This window comes from Humulus lupulus, chromosome 8 (assembly GCF_963169125.1).
Source record: "Humulus lupulus chromosome 8, drHumLupu1.1, whole genome shotgun sequence".
NCBI lineage: Eukaryota > Viridiplantae > Streptophyta > Magnoliopsida > Rosales > Cannabaceae > Humulus > Humulus lupulus.
Genome location: NC_084800.1, coordinates 163,451,623 through 163,478,831, shown reverse-complemented (window position 1 = coordinate 163,478,831; position 27,209 = coordinate 163,451,623). Strand labels below are relative to the sequence as shown.

Below are 27,209 nucleotides of genomic sequence, written 5' to 3'. Positions count from 1 at the left end.
AAAGGAGTTTAAAACAACTCTTATCTTTAGAAAAATACCAACTTTTCGCTCCCTTACGAAAGTTTTCCATTTTCTATCATTTACCTTTGACCCTTAACAATTAACATCTGACAATGTTACCCCTTTCTCTAAAGGTTCTACAAAACCCAAACTCCAATTTTTACTTTTTTTATCCATAACCTAGGATCTCTTTTTATGTTATTTTTGAAAAGAAGGGAAATTGGACCCTTAACTAATAAAATGATAAAAAATCAACTTTGATTAACTTAAGTTGATTTTTGGATTTGTTAAATCTACAAATCCTTAGTTATCTTTGCAAGGAACTATTTCTTTTCATTTCCAAAACTTTACTTCTAATATTTAAATTTTAAAGTAGCAGAGTCTCATTTTTAAACTTTTTCCCTAAATTGGGTTTTTGGAAAAATCCCTTAACTATCATTCTCGTATATTGTGTCATAAGGATGAGAACTAGGTGAAAGCCTCACGTCAAAACTTGTTTTAGGTTAAGAAAACTAACCCCCCCAAAATCACTTTTCATCAAGGTTCAAAATTGCTACTTTTCAGTTTTTAGGAAAAACTTAGAACAATCATTTCTCTTAAACCGTGACACAATTTTCTCTACAATTTTACAGAGGTCCTTATACACATGTTATATAATTCCCTTAAAAATGTCATAATTTTTGCGATTTTAAAACCCATTCAAATATTTAAAGAAATCTCGGCAGTGCCTGCTGCCCAAAAGTTTTTCCCAAATTTTAAGGAACTTTGAAAATTTATTTCTCTTACACCGTAGCCCAGTTCTTTCTAAAATTTTGATAGGGTTCTTTAAACACGTCTAAATTAGTGTCCTTAAAAAGTCCATAATTTTGGAGTAATAAAATCATTCAAATATTTAAAGCAATCTGGGTAGTGCTTGCTGCCTAGAAGTTTTGTTTCCAGATTTTAGGGAAAAAGTTTGAAAATTTGGTTCTCTTAAACCATAATAGATTTTCCTCTAAAATTTTACAGTGATCCTTATACAAGTCAAGAATAACGTTCTACCAAATTTCATAGCTTTTAGATTAGGAAAACCTGTTCAAAAGTTAAAACAATCTAGGCAGTGCATGCTGCCCATAAATTTTCCAGATTTACATCAAAGTGCCAAAAAGTGCATAACTTGAGTTTAAAAAAAAATACTATTTTACAATTTTCCAAAGCCTAACCTCAAGAAATAACAAAGAAATATGAAAATAAAAAAATTATTTTAAAAAAAAGAGTGTGTAGAGTGCAGATCTGACTCGTTGGAAGTTAGACCACACAATTTTGGCAACATGCATTTTTACAAACATAACAACAATAAGCATTTCTAGCATAACCCTAGCCACATGCATGCATACAAATCATCAAATCACACAATCTCAACCTTTAACATAAAATAAACTCCAAAAACCATTAAAATAACCTATACAACTAGATCTACCAACATAAATAACAATACTCAAGAACAACCATAAATTTCTATATTTTGATAGTTCTAGTTTGGAGATGTGTTTTCCTTAGCTTCTCAAACTCCCCCTTGCGCTATACACTCTCAAAGTGAGCTCCAAAGTACCACATGCATATTTTTGAGAAAGAGTTAGGATAGAAAGACTTAGATGAGGGACAAAAACATGCAAACTACCAATATCTCTTACCTTGCTTTTACTTGATCACCAAAATGCCAATCTTTGAGATCCAAATAGTACAAGCTTCTCTTGAATCCTAGAACACAAGATCAATACCATGCATGAATATTAGATCACATGCAAGCATAATACAACCTTAGCATTTCAGGTTTGAAAAAGAAAATGGAAGGGAAGATGAATGGGGTTTCGAAACTTACTCTACAAAAATGTTCTCTTGAGCTTCTCCCTTCTTCAATGGGGGATGAGTGTGCTTATATTATGGAGAGAAAAGATTGCGGCAATGGAGGGGTAGAGGGCTTTAGGGTTTCGGGTTTGGCAAAGGGAATGGAAGAGAGAGTGTTTTCTTGAGAGAAAATGATTATAATTGTAAGAGAACAATGATTATGGTTTAACTTGTGAATGGGATAAGGCTCTTACTCTCCCCCTAGGGTAGGGGTCCTAGGCTCTTGAGAGCCCTAGGGCATAGCCTTGTCGCGTACCACACTCTCTCTCTCTTCCCTTGGAAAAGACCTTTATGCCTTTTGTCATTTTTACCTCTCTCCTTAGACACTCAAGGGCTCCTTGGTAATTTGTGCTCTAAGTTTCTCTTAACTTTTAACCTATAGTTTTTAATTCTCCAAGCATAATTAAATAAATTATTTTGTGACTAAATTTTTTTTGTCACAATATCACATAATTTTGACAATTCATCACATATTGACCAAAATGCCCTTAAAGGCCTCAGCAAGAAATTTTCATTCTTAAGTCCGGTTGATTATAAAACAAACCTCAATCAATTCTCTTAAAATTTATTAGCTCAAAAATAAATTCCTACTTGCCAGAAAAAATTAATATTTTTATGCCATAGTATTTCCTATTTTATTTAATCCGAGGTTTTTCTCCCATTAGGGTTTACTCCGTGGTTCGAGACCATTCTTTCTTTGCATAAGCTAGATCCTTTACCAGATCATTACAGTGGCTATAAAAATTCACGACTCCTCACAAATTCATATCATACCATTTATCAAAATAATATTCCACATAATTCTTCACCGACTCCAACCAGCTACTAGCTTGTGTTCAAAACACAAGACATCGTATATTTATAATCAATATCAATCCAGTCTAATGTAAACAAATACATTCGATCTTATCTACTTGGTCAATGTCGTGGATAGAACATCACAACATATTGTGTAAGTATCATATCGTAGATTATTAAATCAATGTAAATCTTGTGCACTAACTTAATCTTAGAACTAATGCCTTAGAACATATCACTACAAGTATAATTCAATGTGACCAAGTCACTATCATTGTGATTATCCATATGTTCAGGGTTTAATAGATGGTTATATTAAATAAATAATCATGTAAATAAACAAGTGAACAATGTGATTGACAAGTCAAAATTGCTTTATTGATAATAAAGTTAGTTTACATAAAAAAATTGGTTTTACACAGGGCATAAAATCCCAACAGGAACTTTCCCTGAAAGTCAAATCATTTGTGTGGAAAGTAGGGGTGTTCATTAGTCAGTTTGGTCGGGTTGTAACATATTTTAATCAACCCAATGTAAAAATCGAGTGGAAAAAATCCAACTCTAACCTGTCCAATTGAGCAAAAATAGTTTAACCCATCCAATGTTTTAGGCGGTTTGGTCGGGTAGCATTGTTTATATTCTTTCAACTACCAAGAGGCATATGCTATCACCTTCTCCACTTGCATCAATGTGCACCCTAGTCCCGGCTTTGACACATCACAATATGCCAAAAATTTCTCATTATCTGTGGGTAGACTTAATACAGATGTCGTGATAAGCCTATCTTTCAACTCTTGAAAACTCCGTTCTCAATACTTAGTCTATACAAACTTGATACCCTTTCTGGTTAGTTCTATCAAAGGCGTAGCAATCTTAGAAAAACCTTCTACAAATTTTCGGTAATACCGTGCCAACCCAAGAAAACTTCTCACCTCCGAAGCATTCTTTGGTTGTGGCCAATCTTTTACGACTTTGATCTTTACTGGGTCCACCTTAATACCATCCTTACTAACAATGTGTACTAAGAATGCCACTTGAGTTAGCAAAAATTCACACTTCTTGAATTTCGCATACAATTGATATTCCCTCAACCTTTGCAGTGTCAATCTTAGATGATCTTTGTATCTTCTTCATTTCGTGAATAGATTAGAATGTCATCTATAAATACTATCACAAACTTATCCAAATAGTCATTGAAGAATCTATTCATAAGATCCATAAATGACGCTAGGGCATTGGTAAGTCCAACATACATCACCAAGAATTCATAGTGGCTGTACCTAGTATGGAATGCTGTCTTCGGAATGTCCCCTTCCTTCACCCTTAACTGGTGGTATCCCGACCTTAGGTCTATCTTTGAGAACACCGCCTTTCCTTGGAGTTAACAAAAAAGATCATCTATCCTTGGCAAATGGTATTTGTTCTTGACGGTGACCTTGTTTAGTTCCCTATAATCAATTCACATCCGCATTGACCCATCCTTTTTCTTTACAAACAACACTGCTGCTGCTGCTACTACTACTGCTGCCGCTGCTACTGTTACTGCTACTGTTACTGCAAATACTGCTACTGCTACTGCTGCCCCTACTGCTCCTCCAACTCCTACTCCTGCTCCTATTACTACTCCTGCTACTGCTGCTACTCCTACTACTACTGCTGCTGCTGCTACTACTCCAACTACTACTACTTCTACTCCTACTACTACTGCTGCTGCTGCTACTACTCCTACTACTACTACTACCACTACTACTACTACTACTACTACTACTACTACTACTACTACTACTACTACTACTACTACTACTACTACTACTACTACTACTACTACTACTACTGCTACTACTGCTACTGCTGCGACTACTGCTACTACTGCTACTGCTGCTGCTGCTGCTACTACTGCTAGTACTACCACTGCAGCTGCTGCTGCTACTACTGCTGCTGCTGCTGCTGCTACTACTGCTACTACTACTACTACTGTTGCTGCTGCTGCTACTACTACTGATGTTGTTGCTACTCCTACTACTACTGCTGTTGCTGCTACTCCTCCTACTACTACTGCTACTCCTACTACTACTGCTGTTGCTGCTGTTGCTACTGCAACTGCTACTGATGTTGCTACTGCAACTGCTACTGCTACTGCTGCAACTGCTCTTGCTACTGCTACTGCTACTGCAACTGCTGCTCCTACTGCTCCTCCAACTCCTACTCCTGCTCCTACTACTACTCTTGCTGCTGCTACTCCTACTACTACTGCTACAACTCCTACTACAATAACTACTACTCCTACTATACTGCTGCTGCTGCTACTACTCCTACTACTACTACTACTGCTACTGCTACTGCTACTACTGCTAGTGCTGCTACTACAGCTACTGCTGCTACTACTACTACTGCTACTGCTACTACTACTACTGCTGCTACTACTGCATCTGCAACTACTGCTGCTGCTGCTGCTACTACTACCACTACTACTACTGCTACTGCTACTGCTGCTGCTCCTACTGCTGCTGCTGCTACTCCTACTACTACTACTACTGCTACTACTACAACTACTGCTGCTAGTACTGCTACTCCTACTACTACTACTACTACTACTACTACTACTACTACTACTACTACTACTACTACTACTACTACTACTACTACAAATGCTACTGCTACTACTGCTGCTACTGCGGCTACTGCGGCTACTGCTGCTACGACTACTACTACTAATGCTGCTACTACTACCACTACTACTACCCACTACCACCACCACCACCACCACCACTACTACTGCTGCAGCTACTGCTACTGCTACTACTACTACTACTAGTGCTACAGCTACTGCTGCTGCTGCTACTGCTACTGCTAGTAGGAGTAGTAGTAGTACTACTACTGCTACTACTGCTGCTAATACTGCTGCTACTACTACTACTGATGCTACTACTGCTACAGTTGCTACTGCAACTACTGCTACAGCTACTACTACTACTACTGCTACTACTGCTACTGCTACCGCTGCTGCTGCTGCTGCTCCTACTATTAATACTACTTCTGCTACTACTACTACTACTACTGCTACTGCTGCTGCTACTACGGCTGCTGTTGCTGCTGCTGCTACTACTCCTACTACTTCTGCTGCTGCTGCTACTACTCCTACTACTACTGCTGCTGCTGCTTCTACTACTACTGCTACTGCTACTGCTGCTACTGCTGCTATTGCTCCTACTGCTACTGCTCCTACTGCTATAACTGCAACTGCTAAAACTGCTACTACTACTACCATTGCTTCTTCTTCTATTGCTGCTACTGCTGCAACTGCTACAGCCACTGCTGCTACTGCTACTGCTGCTACTACTACTGCTGCTGGTACTACTCCTACTACTGTTACTGCTACTGCTACTACTACTGCTGCTGCTGCTACTACTCCTACTACTTCTGCTGCTGCTACTCCTACTACTACTTCTACTACTACTGCTACTGCTGCAACTCCTACTACTGTTACTCCTACTACCTCTGCTGCTGCTACTACTGCTCCAACTGCTGCTACTACTCCTACTACTACTGCTGCTGCTGTTACTACTTCTACTGCTGCTGCTGCTGCTGCAGCAAAAACTTCTACTCTTGCTGCTTCCTCTCCTACTGCTGCCCCAACTGCTCCTCCTACTCCTACTCCTGCTCCTACTACTACTCCTCCTGCAGCTGCTCCTCCTACTCCAACTCCTGCACCTACTTCTGCTGCTGCTGCTGCTACTCCTACTACTACTGCTGCTACTCCTACTGCTACTGCTGCCACTACTACTACTACTGCTACTGCTACTGCTGCTGCTGCAGCTGCTACTGCTACTGCTACTGCTAGTAGGAGTAGGAGTAGTAGTAGTACTACTGCTGCTGCTAATACTACTCCTACTGCTAGTATGAGTAGGAGTAGTAGTACAACTACTGCTGCTGCTAATACTACTCCTACTACTACTACTACTACTACTACTGCTGATGTTACTACTACTACTACTACTACTACTACTACTACTACTGCTGCTGCTACTACTGCCACTGCTGCTACTGTTGCTACTGCTACTGCGGCTGCTACAACTCCTATGGTTGCTCCTCGTACTACTACCGCTGCCGCAGCAGCTGCTACTACTCCTACTGCTGCCACTACTACTACTACTGTTGCTGCTGATGCTACTACTACTTCTATTACTACTACTACTACGACTACTGCTCCTACTGCTGCTACTGCAGTTACTGCTGCTACTACTGCTGCTGCAACTGCTGCTACTGCAGCTACTACTACTGCTACTACTGTTGCTACTGCTGCCACTACTGCTACTACTTCTCCTACTACTACTACTGCTGCTGCTGCTGCTGCTACTACTGCAGCTGTTACTACTGCTGTTGCTGCTGCTGCTACTCCTACTACTACTGCTGCTGCTACAACTAATTTTACTACTACTACTACTACTGCTACTACTCCTACTACTACTCCTACTACTACTGTTGCTGCTGCTACTACTCCTACTACGACTACTACTACTACTACTACTGTTACTACTACTGCAGCTACTTCTACTGCTACTACTACTGCTACTACTGCTACTGCTACTACTGCTACTACTGCTACTACTGCTACTGTTGGTACTGCTTCTACTGATGCTACTGCTACTGCTACTACTACTGCTACTACTACCGCTGCTGCTGCTGCTCCTACTACTTCTACTGCTGCAGGTACTACTCCTACTACTCCTACTACTACTACTGCTGCTGCTACTACTCCTACTAGTCCTACTACTTCTGCTGCTGCTGCTACTCCTACTACTCCTACTACTACTGCTGCTACAGCACCTACTACTCCTACTACAACTAGTCTTGCTGCTGCTACTACTCCTACTACTACTACAACTCCTACTACTGCTACTTCTACTGCTACTGCTTGTACTGCTGCTACTACTGCTACTCTCACTACTACTATTGTTGCTGCTACTACTCCTACTACTACTGCTACTTCAACTACTTCTGCTGCTGCTGCTACTGCTCCAACTGCTGCTACTTCTCTCACTACTACTGCTGCTGCAGCTACTGCTCCGACTACTACTACTACTACTACTACTACTACAACTATAACTTCTACTCTTGCTGCTTCTACTGCTACTGCTGCCCCTACTGCTCCTACTACTACTCCAACTGCTCCTCCTACTCCTACTCCTCCAACTACTGCTGCTGTTGCTGCTACTCCTACTACTATTGCTGCTACTCTTACTGCTACCTTTGCTACTGCTGCTACTCCTACTACTACTTCTGCTGCTACTGCTACTACCCACCACCACCACCCCCACCACCACCACTACTGGTTCTGCTAATACTAATACTACATCTACAACTGCGACTTCTACTTCTGCTGTTGCAGCTGCTACTACTACTACTGCTACTCCTAGTAGGAGTAGTAGTACTACTACTACAACTGCTGCTGCTAATACTACTCCTACTACTACTAATACTCCTACTACAATTACTGTTGCTGCTACTACTCCTCCTACTACTACTTCTACTACTACTGCTACTACTGCTACTACTGCTATTGCTGCTGCTACAACTCCTACTGCTGCTACTCCTACTACTACCGCAGTCGCTGCTGCTGCTTCTACTCCTACTGCTGCTACTACTACTACTGTTGCTGCTGCTGCTATTACAACATCTACTACTACTACTACTACTACTACTACTACTACTACTACTACTACTACTACTACTACTACTACTACTACTACTACTGCTACTGCTGCTACTACTGCTTCTACTGCTACTACTGTTGGTACTGCTGCTACTACTACTACTGCTACTGCTGCCACTATTGCTATTGCTTCCACTTCTACTACTACTACTACTCCTACAACTACTGCTGCTGCAACTGTTGGTTCAGCTGCTACTGCTACTACTGCTGCTATTACTGCCACTACTGCTACTACTACTTCTACTACAACTACCCACCACCACCAGTACTGCTGCTGCTACTCCTACTACTCCTACTTCTACTACTACTACTACTGCTGCTGCTACTACTGCTACTACTACTACTGCTGCTATTACTACAACTGCTACTACTGCTGCTGCTACTCCTACTACTGCTGCTGCTGTTGCTGCTGCTGCTGCTGCTACTACTGCTACTACTACTACTGCTGCTACTACTGCAACTGCTACTACTGCTGCCGCTACTCCTACTACTGCTGCTGCTGCTACTACTACTACGACTACTACTGCTGCTACTACTCCTACTGCTGCCACTGCTGCTACAGCAACTGCTGCTGCTGCTACTACTACTACGACTACTACTGCTGCTACTACTCCTACTGCTGCTACTGCTGCTACAGCAACTACTGCTGCTGCTGCTACTACTACTACGACTACTACTGCTGCTACTACTCCTACTGCTACTACTGCTGCTACAGCAACTAGTACTACTACTACTTCTACAATTACTGCTACTACTGCTACTGCTACTACTTCTACTGCTGCTGGTACTGCAACTAGTACTACTACTACTACTGCTACTGCTACTGCTGCTGCTGCTACTGCTACTGCTAGTAGGAGGAGTAGTAGTACTACTACTGCTGCTGCTGCTACTGCTACTACCGCTACTACTACTTCTACTACTACTGCTACTACTGCTACTTCTACTACTACTGCTGCTGCAGCTACTACTACTAGTACTGCTACTACTACTACTACTTCTACTACTACTGCTACTGCTGCTACCGCTACTACTGCTTCTACTGCTAGTAGGAGTAGTAGTACTACTGCTGCTGCTGCTGCTACTACTCCTACTACTATTAGTATTCCTACTGCTACTTCTACTACTCCTACTAATACTACTACTACTACTTCTACTACTACTACTACTATTGCTGCTGCTACTACTGCTTCTACTGCTACTACTGCTACTGCTGCTACTGCTGCTATTGCTCCTACTGCTAATGCTACTGTTACTACTCCTACTGCTTCTACTCCTACATTTACTGCTGCTGCTGCTGCTACTCCTACTACTGCTGCTGTTGCTGCTACTACTCCTACTGCTGCTGCTACTACTGTTGCTGCTGCGGCTACTACTGCTCCTACTACTACTACTACTACTACTACTACTACTACTACTACTACTACCAGTACTACTACTGATGCAGCTTCTGCTACTACTGTTGCTGCTGGTATTGCTGCTACTACTACTACTGCTGCTGCTGGTACTTCTCCTGCAACTACCACTACAGACCACCACCACCACCACCACCCCCACTTCAACTATTTTTGCTACTGCTACTACTACTACTACTACTACTGCTGCTGCTACTTCTTCTGCTGCTGCTGCTACTGTTATTGCTACTGCTACTACTAGTAGGAGTAGTAGTACTACTACTACTATTGCTGCTGCTGCTACTACTCGTACTACTACTACTCCTACTACTACTACTCTTGATGCAGCTACTACTCCTACTGTTACTCCTACTGCTACTGCTGCTACTTCTACTACTACTACTGTTGCTGCTGCTGCTGCTACTACTACTACTACTACTACTCTACTACTTCTACTGCTCCTACTCCTACTACTACTACTGATTCTGCTGCTACTCCTAAGACTACTGCTGCTGCTGCTACTCCTTCTACTAAATCTGCTGCTTCTACTACTCCTACAACATCTACTACTACTGCTACTGCTGCTGCTGCTACTACTACTACTCCTACTACTACTACTACTAGTAGTACTACTACTATTTCTACTGCTGCTACTGCTATTGCAACTGCTACTACTACTGCTGCTCCTGCTGCTACTCCTTCTACCACTGCTGCAGTTGCAACTACTCCTACTACTACTACTGCTGCTGCTACTACTCCTACTACTGCTACTAATACTGCTACTACCACTACTACTACTACTACTACTACTACTACTACTACTACTGCTAGTACTACTGCAACTACTGCTACTATTGCTACTGGTACTACTGCAACTGCTACTACTGGTACTACTACTATTACTACTACTACTACTACTCCTACTACTACTACTACTGCAGCTGCTGCTACTACAACTACTACTGCTACTGCTGCTACTCCTACTACTACAGCTGCGACTACGTCTACTACTACTGCTACTCCTACTACTACTGTTGCTGCTGCTACTCTTACTACAGCTACTACTACTACTATTACTACTACTGCTGTTGCTGCTGCTACTACTACTGCTACTACTACTACTACTGCTACTCCTACTACTGCTACTACTACTGCTGCTGCTGCTACTCCTACTACTACAGCTGCTGCTGCTACTACTTCTACTTCTACTGCTACTCCTACTACTACTCCTACTACTACTGTTGCTGGTGCTACTCTTACTACTGCTACTCCTACTACTATTACTACTACTGCTGTTGCTGCTGCTGCTACTACTGCTACTACTGCTACTACTACTACTACTACTACTGCTACTACAGATGCTGCTTCTACTGCTGCTCCTACTACTACTGCTGCTGATGCTTCTACTCCTACTACTACTACTACTGCGGCTGCTACTACTCCTACTACTACTTCTACTGCTGCTGCTGCTGCTGCTACTACTGCTACTACTACTGCTGCTGCTGGTACTACAGCTACTACTGCTCCTGCTGCTGCTACTACTCCTACTGCTGCTACTCCTACGACTACTGCTGCTGCTACTGCAACTCCTTCTACAACTGTTGCTACTGTTACAACTCCTACTGCTGCTACTACTACTATTACTGCTGATGCTGCTACTACTACTACTACTGTTGCTGCTTCTTCTACTGCAGCTGCTACTGCATCTGCTACTGCTGCTGCTGCTTCTGCTGCTGCTACTTCTACTAATACTACTACTACTACTACTATTACTACTGCTGCAGCTGTTGCTACTGCTACTGCTAGTTGGAGTAGAAGTAGTACTACTACTGCTGCTCCTGCTACTACTACACGTACTATTTCTACTACTCCTACTACTACTACTGATGCAGCAACTACTCCTACTACTACAACTACAACTGCAGCTGCTACTACTACTACTATTGCTACTACTACTGCTGCTGCTACTACTGCAACTGCTACTACTGCTGCTGCTTCTGCTGCTACTCCTACTACTGCTGCTGCTGCTGCTACTTCTAGTACGACAACTACTACTACTACTACTACTACTACTACTACTACTACTACTGCTGCTGCTGCTGCCACTACTACTACTACTGCTGCTGCTGCTGCTGCTGCTACTGCTACTACTGCTTCTACTATTACTGGTACTACTGGTACTGCTACAACTACAGCTGCTGCTGCTACTGCTTCTAGTACTACTACTATTACTACTACTACTACTGCTACTGCTACTGCTGCTGTTGCTACTGCTGCTGCTAGTTGGAGTAGTAGTAGTACTACTACTGCTGCTGCTGCTACTACTCCTACTACTACTAGTACTCCTACTACTACTACTACTGCTACTACTACTCCTACTACTGCTACTACTACTACTACTACTATTACTGCTGCAGCTGCTGCTACTACTGCTACTGCTGCTACTGCAACTGTTACTACTCCTACTGTTGCTACTACTACTACTACTGCTGTTGCTGCTGCTACTCCTACTACTACTGCTGCTGCTGCTACTGCTCCTACTGCTGCCACTACTACAGTTGCTGGTGCTGCTACTACTACTCCTACTACTACTACTACTACTACTACTACTACTACTGCTGCTGCTGCTGCTGCTGCTACTACTACTATTGCTACTGCTGCTATTGCTGGTGCTGCTGCTACTGCTGCTACTAGTGCTACTACTAATACTACTTCTACTACTGCAACTACCACCACCACCACCACCACTTCTACTGTTTTTGCTACTACTACTACTACTACTGCTACTGCTACTCCTACTGCTACTACTGCTGCTACTACTTCTTCTACTGCTACTGCTAGTAGGAGTAGTAGTACTACTACTACTATTGATGATGCTGCAACTACTCCTACTACTAATATTGCTGCTGCAGCTACTGCTCCTACTACTACTACTACTCCTAGTACTACTACTGCTGCTGCTGCTACTCCTACTACTACTACTCTTGCTGCAGCTACTACTCCTACTGGTACTGCTGCTACTGCTGCTACTACTGCTACTACTACTACTACTACAACTACTGCTACTTCTTCTACTACTACTACCCACCACCACCACCACCAACACCACCACCACCACCACCACTATTGCTGCTGCTGCTACTGCTACTTCTACTACTACTACTGCTACTGCTGCAACTCATACTACTATTGCTGCTTTTGCTACTATTCCTACTGCTGCTACTACTACTACTGCTGCTGCTGCTGCTACTACTCCTACTACTGCTACTGCTCCTACTACTACTACTGCTGCTGCTACAACTCCTACTACTACTACTCTTGTTGCTGCTACTACTTCTCCTCCTACTACTACTACTACTTCTTCTACTACTACTACTACTACTGCTACTACTGCTACTACTGCTATTGCTTCTACTACTACTATTGCAACTACTGCTATTGCTACTACTGCTACTTCTACTGCTACTACTACTACTACTATTGCTGCTACTGCTGGTGCTGGTGCTGCAGCTGCAGCAGGTGGTGCTGCTGCATCTGCTGCTGCTGCTGCTTTTGCTCCTGCTGCTGCTTTTGCTTCTGCTGCTGCTGCTACTCCTACTACTACTGCTGCTACTGCTACTCCTCCTAATACTACTGGTACTCCTACTACTACTGCTGCTGCTACTCGTACTACTGTTGTTGCTGCTGCTACTACTCCTACTGCTGCTAGTACTACTACCACTACTACTGCTGCTGCTGCTACTACTACTACGACTACTACTACTACTACTACTGCTGCTGCTGCTGCTGCTACTACTCCTACTACTACTACTACTGCTGCTGCTACTGCTACTACTACTACTACTTCTACTATTACTGCTACTACTGCTACTGCTACTACTGCTGCTGCTGCTGCTATTGCTTCTAGTACTACTACTTCTACTACTACTGCTACTGCTACTGCTATTGCTGCTGCTGCTATTGCTACTGCTAGTAAGAGTAGTAGTACTACTACTACTGGTGCTGCTGCTACTACTCCTACTACTACTAGTACTCCTACTACTACTACTACTGCTGCTACTTCTCCTACTACTACTACTGCTGCTGTTGCTGCTGTTGCTACTACTGCTACTACTACTGCTGCTACTACTGTTGCTACTGCTAGTACTGCTACTGTTACTGTTACTACTCTCCTACTGCTGCTACTCCTACTACTACTGTTGCTGCTGCTACTACTCCTACTACTGCTGCTGCTGCTACTACTCCTACTGCTGCTACTACTACTGTTGCTGGTGCTGCTACTACTACTACTACTACTACTACTACTACTGCTGCTGCTGCTGCTACTACTCCTACTACTACTACTACTACTCCTACTACTACTACTGCTGCTGCTACTACTCCTACTACTACTACTCTTGCTGCTGCTACTACTACTACTACTACTACTACTACTGCTTCTACTGCTGCTACTACTGCTGCTGCTGCTACTGCCGCTACTGCTACTGCTGCTATTGCTTCTACTACTACTATTGCTACTACTGCTACTGCTACTGCCATTACTACTGCTATTGCTGCTACTGCTGCTGCTGGTGCTGCAGCTGCTGCTTCTGCTGCTCCTGCTACTGCTGCTGCTTTTGCTCCTGCTGCTGCTGGTACTCCTACTACTACTGCTGCTGCTACTACTCCTCCTACTACTACTGGTACTCCTACTACTACTGCTGCTTCTGCTGCTGCTACTCCTCCTACTATTGTTGCTGCTGCTACTTCTCCTACTGCTGCTACTACTACTACCACTACTACTGCTGTTGCTGCTGCTACTACTCTTACTGCTGCTTCTACTACTACTACTGCTGCTGCTGCTCCTGCTACTACTACTTCTACTGCTACTACTGCTACTACTGCTTCTACTGTTGCTACTGCTGCTACTGCTGCTACTGCTGCTACTGCTGCTACTGCTGCTACTGCTGCTACTGCTGCTGCTACTACTACTGCTGCTGCTGCTGCTGCTGCTACTACTGCTACTGCTGCTATTGCTGCTACTGCTGCTACCATTGCTACTACTACTACCACCACCACCACTACTACTACTACTATTTAACTAGCTAAGTAAAATTATGGGACTCTACAAAAATTATAATTTTCTTATTTTATTTTATTAGAAAATAAAATATTTTTTAGTTGGTTAAGATATCTTAATATCTTAAGATTAAATAATTATTTGAATTTGATTCTTTAATTATTTAAATTCAACTAAATTAAAAAAAAATGGTTATTTTATTAAAAGTTAGTTTTAATTAAATAAATTAATTAGAAAATTTATTTCTAATTAATAAGTTGGGCAAAAGCAAAGTTCCTAAAGATTAGCAAGAAAGCTTAAAGGAGAGGATGAGCATTCTTGGAGAGTCTTGAAAGGTACATAGGCTTAGATTGTAATTTTATTTCTAATTTTTTTTCAATGGGTTGTAAATCTTAGAAATACCCATTAGTACTCAGTTCATCAATTATTGTTTATTTATTTATGGTATTTGTTTAAATAAATGTCCATTGATGTTTGGTTGATAACATGATCATGCATTAATTAATTGCATGCCATTCATGAAACCCTACATAGTTTCTCATTAATCATGCATCTTTTAGAAACATGATTATCTAGGATTCTCCTATTTGTTTATATGAATTATTTTTGGTAAAATCACTTGCATGTAAACTACTATGTATTAAATTAGTTTAAACTTGGTAACTCACACCATAATAAAGGCAATAGTTTTATAGGCCTTTAAGATAACCAACTTTATATAAAAAAAAAAGTTAGTAAAGTTAGATGAATGTAATGGGTAATTATTTAGATCACATTAATTATAGAAACATGATCTTTTCTAATTATGATTTTTTTAATTAATTACATTCATAGGGTTATTAATAAACTAGTAATTAATTTTGAATTAATTGATTAGTTTAATAAAACACATTTAATCTAAAATAGTAAGTTTGAGAAGGTGAACATCTCAATGTGACCTATAGTCTCCATTATTAGTATAACACCGTGAGATATGACTAGGCGACTTTGTTTCCATCCCCCTAAGGAAGGTTTCTAGACATATCAATACCAAGGTTGGCTTCTTACTAAGATAGGAGGAAGTGATGTATTTTAGGCTTGACCGACCCTAAGGCAGCACTCTCTAAGTTAAGTCATGAAATCTGAAATAATGGGTTACACTTACAAAGATGTAATTAAGCTTTTGCGGTGAATAATTACGTCTTGACCAAACCAATGGTACTTTATATTTAGAAGAGAAAATAAATAGTTATTTCAAGTTTTAAATTATAAAGATAAGATTGTCTTATAAGCTATCTGAATTTAACTTGACCGACCCTAAGGCGACACTTTATTTGTTGGGTAGTTTTATCGTGGAAAAGTACGTGTTAATTTATGTGTTTTAATTGTTGCATTCATGCATCATGTTTACTTTCCAAAACGTTGATATTTTTTCAAATGATAATATTATTGTTTTTTTATTTATATCTGTAATGTCGAACGGTGGCAATCCAATAACCGCTTTACTATCACTTGAAAAACTTAATGGTGATAATTTTATAAGATGGAAATCAAATCTAAATCTTATGTTAATCTGTGAGAACCACAAATTTGTCATGACTGAAGAATGTCCGGAAAAGCCCGCTGCCACTGCTTCGAAGAATGTTCAAGACAAGTATGATTCCTGGAATCAGTCCAATAATAGGGCAAAGTGTTACATGCTTGTGAGCATGAATGATGTTCTGAAAACAAAGCATGAAACCATGGAAACTGCGTTTGAGAAAATGGATTCTCTGCAGACCATATTTGGGCAGCAATCTGATCAAAGTAGACATGTGGCTACTAGAACCTACATGACTACTAAGATGAAGAAAGGTGTTTCTGTACGTTAACATGTTTTACACATGATTAATGTGATGCATGAAGCAGAAATACATGGGGCCATCATTGATGAGCGTACACAAGTAAGCATCATACTAGGATCGCTCACTCCTACCTTTTCCACGTTCACCACCAACTATATTATGAATAAGTTGGAATTCAACATGACCCGACTGTTGAATGAACTACAGACATTTGAGTCACTTAACAAATCCATTACAAAAGAGACCGGGGCATATGTGGTAACCCTGAGGAGAAATCAAAGAAGAGAAAAAAGAACAATAATAAGGACAAAGGAAAGGGCAAAAAGTCCAATAAATGCAAGAAGGCACCAAAATCCAAGGAGAACAAAATTGACAACAACTCCAAGAAGAAAGGACCAAAAGGAAAATGTTTCCACTGTTGAGTTGAAGGTCACTGGAAGTGAAACTGCAAGAAGGATCTCTCTAAGCTGAAAAAGAAAGGTAAATATGATTTACTTGTACTTGAAGCTTGTGTAGTGGAAGACGATATGTCATCCTGGATTTTAGATTCAGGAGCCACTAACCATGTTTGTTCTTCCCTGCAGATACTTGAGTCATCAAGTGAGCTGGCAGATGGCGAGGTGACAATGTGAGTTGGAAGTGGAGCGCTCGTTTCAGCAAGAGCAAAGGGAACATTCCGTTTAAATTTTGGGAACAATTATTTAGTTTTGAACAAGGTTTATTTTATTCCTGGATTTTCTAAAAACTTAGTTTCATTATCTATGGTGCATGAACAATTTTTTGATATTTCTTTTAGTAATAATGCAATTGTTATTTCAAAGAATGGTTTCAAAATATGTGTAGCGCACCAAATTTTTTATTTATTTATTTATTTAAATTTTGTGTTTTATTTTAATTGTTAAGTGTTGTGAATTATTTTATTTATTTGTTTAAATTATTTGTTAGAATTGTTTGGTAGAATTTTGTGAATTTAAATTTGTTAATTGTTTATTTATTTATTTGTTTTTTTAAAATGTGAATAATTGAGTTTTGGTTGAATGCACCAAGGTGCATGGTAGGTAGTGATGCACCCTAGTTATTGAGTGTGTGCATGTGCATGGTTGCATGGTGCACTTGTGTATAATTTTCTACACACTTTATTATGTCCTTTTATTAGATTTATTTATATTATTTAATTAAAAATATATATATAAATAAAGGAAGATGAAATAAGGAGGGTGGCGTGTGGAGTGTGAACACAAGCTAGGAGGGTTGTTTCCTTTTTTTTTTTAAATCCCACATTAATATGAAATTAGATGGGAAAAAGAAAGGTCCACCGCCCTTTATTAGAAATGTAGGAAATTAAGGGATTAAATATATATAAAAAAAAGAAATTAGTTACCTTTTCTTGTTTGGAGCTAGGGTATTTGGGCATGAGGGAATAAAAGGGGAAGGAAACTCTTTTATTGGCCTCATTTGCTTGAAGAGCCAGCCGACCATAGAAGGAGAGAAAGAGAGAGAGAGTGCATGCGAGCTAGAGAGAGAAAGAAGGAGAAGGAGAAGAAGGAAAGGGTTTCGAAACCCCTTGGTATGTACTCATCTATTGGTGGGTTAAGAGTCTTCTTCTTCATTAATCTAAGAATATTTTGTGGTTTTCTTTCTTTGGCTGTATGGTGTTCGAAAATTATCTATATGTGTCAAGGTTCCTCTTGCTAGAGTATTCTTGATTCCACAATCAAAAGAGGTAATGGTTTTCTTACCTATATTGATTTGATGAGTATATCATTGGTGTTAGTTTTGTGGTGTTTAATAATTTGGTCAATATAGGTTGATGATGGGAAATTTTTATCTTGATTAGTAGATGGTTTTGATAATGTTATTATAACCTTGTTGATTTTGTTCTTGGGAAGCTTGTTGGAATTATTGGTGGTTGAATGGGTTATGTTTTATGGTTGTATGATTTTTATTATTTGTTAAATAAAGGTCCTGTATGATTAGGTTTGTCAAGGGTTTTGGATTTGATATACTAGAATATGGTTATTGTTGATATTTGATGTTTGTGTATATGTAGATTTCAGCCTATGTATGTCTAAGGATCCCCTTTATATTTTGTTATTTTTATTGTTTTTTTTTTTTTTTGATAGATCCATGTTCTAGGACCCTATATAATTTTTGGCATGATAAATATTTTGGACTCTTGTTACTGAATCCATGAAATTTGATGAATATGTTTATGAGATTATGATGTATCAAAAGGTTATTGTATGCATGAATGATGATTGAAACATGCTAGGATGCATGTGAATGTAAATGAGAATTTTGGTTTTATAATTATGTTTAATTCATGAGTGTTTTGGCAAAAAGGGTGTAATGCATGATGAGATTGTTTTATTTTTGTGTCACCCATACATATTAATAACATGCTAGGCTAATTGGTTAAATGAAATATTTGTCTTAAATCCTTGATAAATTGATGTATTGGTGGAACATGAATATTCATAATTGAGTTTTGAAAGGCATGAGTTTGAAATGAAATTTTATGATGAATATGCTTGCTGATTTTGTGTTTAAGTAATCAGAAATATGATGAAATTAATGATTTTGCAAATGCTATGATGTTTTAAGAAATTTAAAGGAATTTTAATATACATTAAAATGGTGTTTTACTCAAATAAATACCTATCAATTTTTATATTTTTTTAAAAGAAAATATGAGGTTTTAAATTCAAGATGGTGATTTTTGAAAGATTATTTTGTTGCTGGAATTTTGGTAAAAATATTGGGAGGTCTTTTAAATGAAATAAAGTTTGCGTGTTTGTTGAAATAATATAACACTTAAATTATGTAAATATTTAAAATTTTATTTTTAAATGTAACCATGAGTGTCCATTTTAATAGATAGGATTTAATTTATTTTAATTAAGAAAAATGTTGAGATTAATTCACTTGTGATTTTTAAATAAATTAAATGGTGGCTGAATGTTTAGTTTAATAATTTAAAAATAATTATTATCACTTATGAATTTATTTTACTTAAAATTAAGTCTTAAAATAATACAAGTAAAATATATTTTTCCCACACCTAAAAATTATATTTTTTTTCTCACATCAAGTTTGTAATTTTATTAATTTAAAATAAATGGTTATTTTCTAAGGAAACATGCTAATTATAAGTATTTTAAATAATTTCTAGCCTTTATTATTTCTATGTAATTTAAAAATAATAAATGGAGTTATTATATTTTTAAATGGCTAAATAAATTATTTTTATGAAATAAAAATAATGTTTCAAAGAAGTTTAACCAACTTAGTAATTTTAAAAGAAATAAATAATGGTAAGAAAGTATGTGCTAATCCTTAATTTGAAAATGATAGAAATAAGCGCGTAGAAATTATCGTTTTTAACGTCACTTTTTAACAACGTTCTCATGTATGCATGTCGCATACAAATGCACTTTTACGTTCAAAAATGTGTCTAATATTCAACCATATGATTTTTATTTAAAAACCATGCATGTAACATAGGTATAATTTGCATTATTCTTTTGGTAATTTTATGTGTAATTATGCCTATTTGGAAATTATGAGTAGTTTTCACCATGTGCGCATGGCCCATGCTCACATGGGGTATATGAGTTGAACACAAAAAAGTATTAAGTGATGCTAAATAATGCTATTTGCTTATGGTTATAGGCTCGTTGTGAAGTTTGTCAGTTTTGCTTTGCTTGGACCTGAGGTAAGGAAGTTAGATAGAATTTTGTTTATTTATGCTATGAATGGTAAGATTGTTTGTATGATAGAATGCTATGTACAATGACACGTTTTGCAACATGAAGTATGAAATGATATTTAATGATGATGTGATGATGTTGATAAATCATGAATTTCCTTTGTGTTGATGTGACTTGATTATATGTGATTTGAATGTTGTATGATATGTAATGGTTGTTAGCATAATGAATGCGACACAACAAAGAGGTTGCTAAGGATATGAAGACGTAACTCGAGTTACTAAGGATGTAGAGACGTAACTCATAAGGCGGACGCGCCGAGGTTATTCAAGGACCAGAGATTCTGTTTACCTCAGGATGTGACATGGACAAGTTAGCGGGTCATATTCACAAAGATATGATGATGATGCTTATGGTGATAATGTTCATGATGATTATATGATGATGATGGTTATGATAACGATGTTTAGGATGTGTAACAATGTATGAATATGTACATGTTTTTGTATGTATACTTGTGTGTTATTTGTACTTCCTTACTGGGCTTTTAGCTCACCCCATTACTTTCCCTTCCAAGTAGCAAATATGATTTCTCTGTGGCACGTGTGGTGATGTGGGGAGTTCCAACGTCAGGGTGTGTATGGCGTGGGGGCATCCTATGGATGAGAAAACGATCAGTTTAACGCCAATTTCTAAAAAATAATGTGATGTTTATTTTAAACTTTCAGAACTTGTCAGTGGGACTTCAACTTTAATTATTTTTAAAAACGTTGCATAAAAACTATTATTTTCTTTCTAAACTATTGGGTCCAACTTGCATGTTTTAGCAAGGCCCCACTGGGATTTTTATAATAAGTGGGTTTTCTTCTATAAACTTATGAGCATGCTAATATTATACAAGGTATTAGATTAGGGAATTTTACAATATGTCAAGCAAAACATAATAACAGATTGTATATGCTCAAACCAAATGAACAAATGCTCAATAATTCAGAATTATTTAAAGTATCAAAACCGCAAGGGAACAAACGACAAAAAGTTTCAAACGAGGATGACACATATCTGTGGCACCTTAGACTTGGTCATATAGGTCTAGATAGGATAAACCGGTTAATAATAGATGGACCTTTGAGATAACTAATTGTTGGAGCTCTTCCGGTTTGTGAATCTTGTTAAGAAGGAAAAATGACAAAACGTCATTTCTCAGTGAAAGGCAATAGAGCCAAATAACCTTTCGAGCTTGTACACAGCGATGTCTGTAGTCCAATCAATGTACAAGAAAGAGGTGAGCATGAGTATTTAGTCACTTTTATTGACGACTACTCAAGACATGGTCATACTTACCTAATGCTTAGGAAATCTGAACCTTTGGTAAGTTTACAGAATTCAAAGTTGAGGCTAAGAAGTAGTTAGGTAAGACTCTAAAGACACTTCAATCTAATCGAGGTGGAGAATATTTGGATTTAGAATTCAAAGATTTCTTGCTGGAGCATGGTATTCTATCCCAACTCACAGCACCAGGAATGCCCCAGAAAAAAGGTGTGTCTAAAATAAAAAAACAGGACCTTGTTGGACATGGTCAGGTCTATGTTAAGCTACTCTTCACTTCCTCTCTCATTCTAGGGATATGCACTTCAAACGATGACGTACATTTTGAATGTAGTCCCATCTAATACCATTAGCAAAGCACCACTGGAACTGTTGAATGGAAACAAACCTAGTTTGCACCATTTCCGCATTTGGGGCTGTCATCCTCATGTTCTTAGATCTAGATCAGGGAAACTTGAATCAAGGTCGGAAGTGTGCATTTTTGTTGGCAACGCTCCAGAAACAATAGGTGGTTATTTATATTGTCCCGAGGATCAAAAGGTATTTGTTTCCACAATGCAACCTTCCTTGAACATGACTATATGAATAACTATAAACCTCGGAGCAAGGAAGTATTGGAGGAACTCATAGCTGATAAGATTCCATTACAATCATCTTCATCATTATATGATAAACGACAAACTGAGGAAACCATGATTCCTGGAAAAAAAAAAAAAGCCGGTTCAACGTCGTAGTGGGAGGATTGTGAGAAAACATGTTCGCTATGACATGAGGCACATGTCCTTGTTTCTGATACAGACAAGGATGATCCATTAACCTTTAAAGAGGAAATGGATGATCCTGAAAAGGAGAAATGACAAGAATCCATGAACCAAGAAATGGAATCAATGTATTCCAATTCTATCTGGGAACTTGTGGATCCACCTGAAGATGTCAGGCCCATAGGGTGTAAGTAGATATACAAGAAGAAAAGAGGTATAGATGGGAATGTAGAGACTTTCAAAGCGAATCTCATAGCCAAATGTTACAATAAGAGAGAAGGTGTTGATTATGAAGAATACATAGCGACTTGTGAAGCAGCTAAGGAGACGGTTTAGTTGAGGAAGTTCTACACTGATCTGGAAGTTGTTCTAAATATGGATAAGCCACTAATCCTGTCCTATGACAACAGTGGAGCAATAGCTCATTCAAAAGAACTGAGAAGCCACAAGAGAGGGAAGCATATAGAAAGAAAATACCATCTGGTAAGAGAGATGTACACTGAGGTGATGTCACTATTATGAAGATAGCATTAGAACAGAACATGTCTGACCTGTTAACCAAGAGACTTCCTGCAAAGTCGTTCATGGGTCACGTGCGCAATATGGGATTAAAGGAAATTCCTCACTTGCTTTGAGGGCAAGTGAGAGATTGTTAGGATTAATGCCCTAAAAGCATGTAAAGACATTTTATTGATTTTAAATAATAGTACAATTTTATTATATTTGAATGTTATAATTATTGTTTGAATTAATTATATAATAATAACAAGAAAATCCCCTATTTATTCATGAGAATATGATCTTGTATTAGTACAAGAGAATTAAGAACATATATAATGAATAAAATAATCAGTAACATATTAAAGTAAGGAATCTTTAATTCATGGTTACTAGTACGTTTTGCTAAGCATACGAGATGCAGGTAATCTAGATTCAGATTACTGATGTGGATAGATGTAACGCCCTGGTTACCCTAGAACAGTTACGGTGAACCGGAAATTTGACTCGCTACTCGAGTCCTTTGGTTTAAGCGTGCATCTAAGTGTTATTAACAAGCTAAGGTGGAAAACCAATCAAAATGAATGGATATATTTTATTTAATACATAAAACTGTTCATGGGCCCATAAAAACATTTACAAGTTATTTATAACTCAAAATGGTCATTACTGTTTCAAATTTACAAACCCGCCGACCTAAGCGGCAAAAATAGGGTAAACCCCTTAGTTCCTTTGAGAACTCCTTGGCCGTGGTGGTTAAGCGGCCGCATATGTACACATCACCACCTAAGCTTTCCACTCAAGGCTGGGTGAGCTTTTCTTTCCCTTTACCTGCACCACATAGCACCCATTAGCCAAGGCCCAGCAAGAAAACATAATATAGCGTGATATAATATCAACAATGATCATAATAATCATTTAAGACTTTCAGTCCAAGACAGGTAAGTGACAGTCGCAAAAGTCACTAAGGTGGGTACAGCTCCCCTTTAGCCATGTGACGATAGGGTCACCGGGGCTTAACAGATAAGTGAACCTTTCACTAGCTTAAACAAGATAGGTGCATGGTGACTAGTCACCAACATAACCTTCCTCATGACCATAGAGTCATAACCCTTGAACATCGTTCCCTAGCCATGTGACAAACGGTCACCTAGGCCTTATGTAAAAATGCCCTAAACCAGTAATAAATAAAACATTCACATTTTCATTGGTCTATAAAAGAAAGCCACTTATTATAAAGGTTTCAGTGGGGTCTTGCTTAAAAACAAGAAAGTTGGGCCCAATAGTTTTAAAAGAAAATATGAGTTTTTATGCAAAGTTCCAAAAAAAAAAAAAACAACCAATAATTTAAGTCCCACTGATAAGTTGAAAAAGTCTCTAAAACATTACATTATTAAAATGACATCTTTAAGTGATCGTTTTTCGTCCATAGGATGCCCCACGCCATACACACCAAGACAATAGAACTTCCCACATCACCACGTGTGCCATTGAGAAACCTATTTGCTACCTAGTAGGGAAAGTAAGGGGGGTGAGCTAAAAGCCCAGTAGGGAAGTACAAACAACAAGCAAGTAAGATACAACAATTTACAAACACTATCGTTCATCTTTATACATCATAGCATAATTGTAAGATTGGCATCAATATCATAAACGTAAACATATTACCACCATCATATCATAAATATCATAACATCATAACAGATTCATAAACATCACCAAACATCATAATATAATCATAACCATAACCAGACATCATAACACATTCATACATAATTCATTGTGAACATGGCCCGCTAACTTGTCCATGCCAGCCTTTGAGGTAAACAAGAGTCTCTGGTCCTTGAATAACCTCGGCGCGTCTGCCCATGGAGTTACGTCTTCATATCCTTAGTAACTCGGGTTATGTCTTCTTTATTCTTAGCAACCCATTTTGATGTGTCGCGTTCATCACGCTAACATCCATTCATATCATACAATATTCATACATGCCAACATATCATCACATTGTGGCATTCATAATTCATAACATTTCATTCACACAACAATCTTACCATTCATAATATAACATTCATAAATTCTATCTAACTTTCTTACCTCAGGTCCAAGCTAAGTAAACCACAACTTCTCAACGAGCATATACCATAATCAAAACGACATTCCTTAGCTTCACATAATTACTAATTTTCCCTTTCATATAATTCATGTGTGCATGGGCCATGCACACATAGTATGGGTTACACACAACATACTAATATACTTAATTACACATAAGGTCATAAAAAGAATAATGCATGATCTTTCTATAAAAACTACATGGTTGAAAAATAGACATAATTTTGGACGTAAAAGTGAATTTGCATGTAACATGCATACGTGGGAACGTTGCGTAATTGTGGTGTTTAAAATGGTAATTTTATGCGTCTTACTTCTATCGTTTTAAAAATAAAAGACTTGTAGCATGTGTTGTTTACCATTGTTTATCTTCTTAAAATTACTAGGTTGATTAAATCTCCCAAGACATTCTTTTTATTTCATAAAACAATTTTATTTAGCCATTAAGAAAATATAAAAGACCATTTATTATTTTCAAATTACAAAGAATTAACAAAGGCATTAGAAATTATTTTAAAAAGAAAAATACCTATGATTACCATGTTTCCTTAGAAAAATCAATTTAATATTGATTAATTGTGTTACATAAATGATGTGAGAAAAATATATATTTTAAGTGTGGAAAAATATATTTTATTTGAATTATTTTTAAGGCTTAGTTTTATGTAACAAAAATTCATAAGTGACAATTATTAAATAATCATTTTAAACATTTTAAACTAAACTTTTAGCCACCACATAATTTCTTTAAAATCACAAATAAATTAGATTCAATATTTTCCTTAATCAAAATAAAGAAAAATCTTAACTATTAAAATATATACTCATACCATATTAAAAATACCATTTTTAATATTACCATAATATAGGATATTAATTTTTTTCAAATACTAATCAAATTCATTTTATTGAAACACACTTTACATTTTTTTTTACAAAAATTCCAGCAATCATATTTATCATTAAAAATCACTATATTGAATTTAAAACATCATATTTCTCTAAAAATATAATAAAAATTCTGTAGGTTTTTATTTGAGTAAAATATCATTTTATTGTGACTTAAAATACCCTTTTAATTCTATAAAATCAACATAGCATTAATGACATTACTTATGTATGTGAATCACTATATCACCAAACTTATTACCCAATTATTCACAAAAATCAGCAAGCATAATTAATCATGAAATTCATCTTTGATCTCATGCCTTTCAAAAATTCCATACAAAATCATACATGTCCAATAAACACAATAAATCACAAATCCTAACATGCTCTTATTATACAAATAATTCAAAGAACATCACTAACACATATTCATATACAACCTTATAAAAGCTTATTCTATTTCCAATGAATTCATACACATGCAATCCAACAAAACAATAATAACAACATGCATTAATACATAAACACCATTATTCACATATGCCTTTATATTAAATCTAACATGTTTCTATCATTTTTCATGCATACCATAATTCATTGATACATAATATCATATACATCCTATCATGTTTCTAAAATCACCATTATTTCAAAACATACAAGGAAAACAATCATGATTTAACCTTTTACCCCTAGGCCAAAACACTCAAGATCCACCACAAAATATCACAAAATTCTCATCTATCTTCACATGAAACCTAGCATGCATCTATCATCATTCTTGCATATTTTTACATAAATCAATGGTCTAAAATAATCATAGCAACATAAACACAAAATACAACCCTCATATAAATCTCATCAAATACATATTCTCTCAAACATTCCCATGAGCCTCTGTAACAAACCCTATTCTTTTCATGAGGAATAAAACCAAACATAACCACCTCATCACCAACCTACAATAACCAAACCATTAAACACCATCAAAATCAACATCAAGGATAGACTCATCAAACTAATATAGGTTAAGAAAAACCATTACCTCTCTTGATTATTGAATCAAGAATACTCTAACAAGAAAAACCTTGTCACCTATAGGGGATTTTCGAACACCATACATCCAAAGAAAGAAACCATAAAATAAATCTTAGATTAGAGAAGAGGAGAAGACTCTAATTCAATATTCAAAACACCAATAGGTTAGAACTTACCTAGGGTTTCGAAACCCTCT

General features: G+C 37.7%; 1 long non-coding RNA gene across 1 annotated transcript; it reads right to left on the bottom strand.

Annotated features, from left to right (window-relative positions):
- Positions 1 to 23,608: 23,608 nt before the first annotated feature.
- Positions 23,609 to 25,636, bottom strand: LOC133794591 (uncharacterized). Its single transcript, XR_009875269.1, has 3 exons — positions 24,742 to 25,636; positions 24,359 to 24,479; positions 23,609 to 23,800 (listed from the first exon to the last, which is right to left on the bottom strand). It is a non-coding gene; the product is annotated as an uncharacterized LOC133794591 (long non-coding RNA).
- Between the last annotated feature and the right edge of the window lie 1,573 nt (positions 25,637 to 27,209).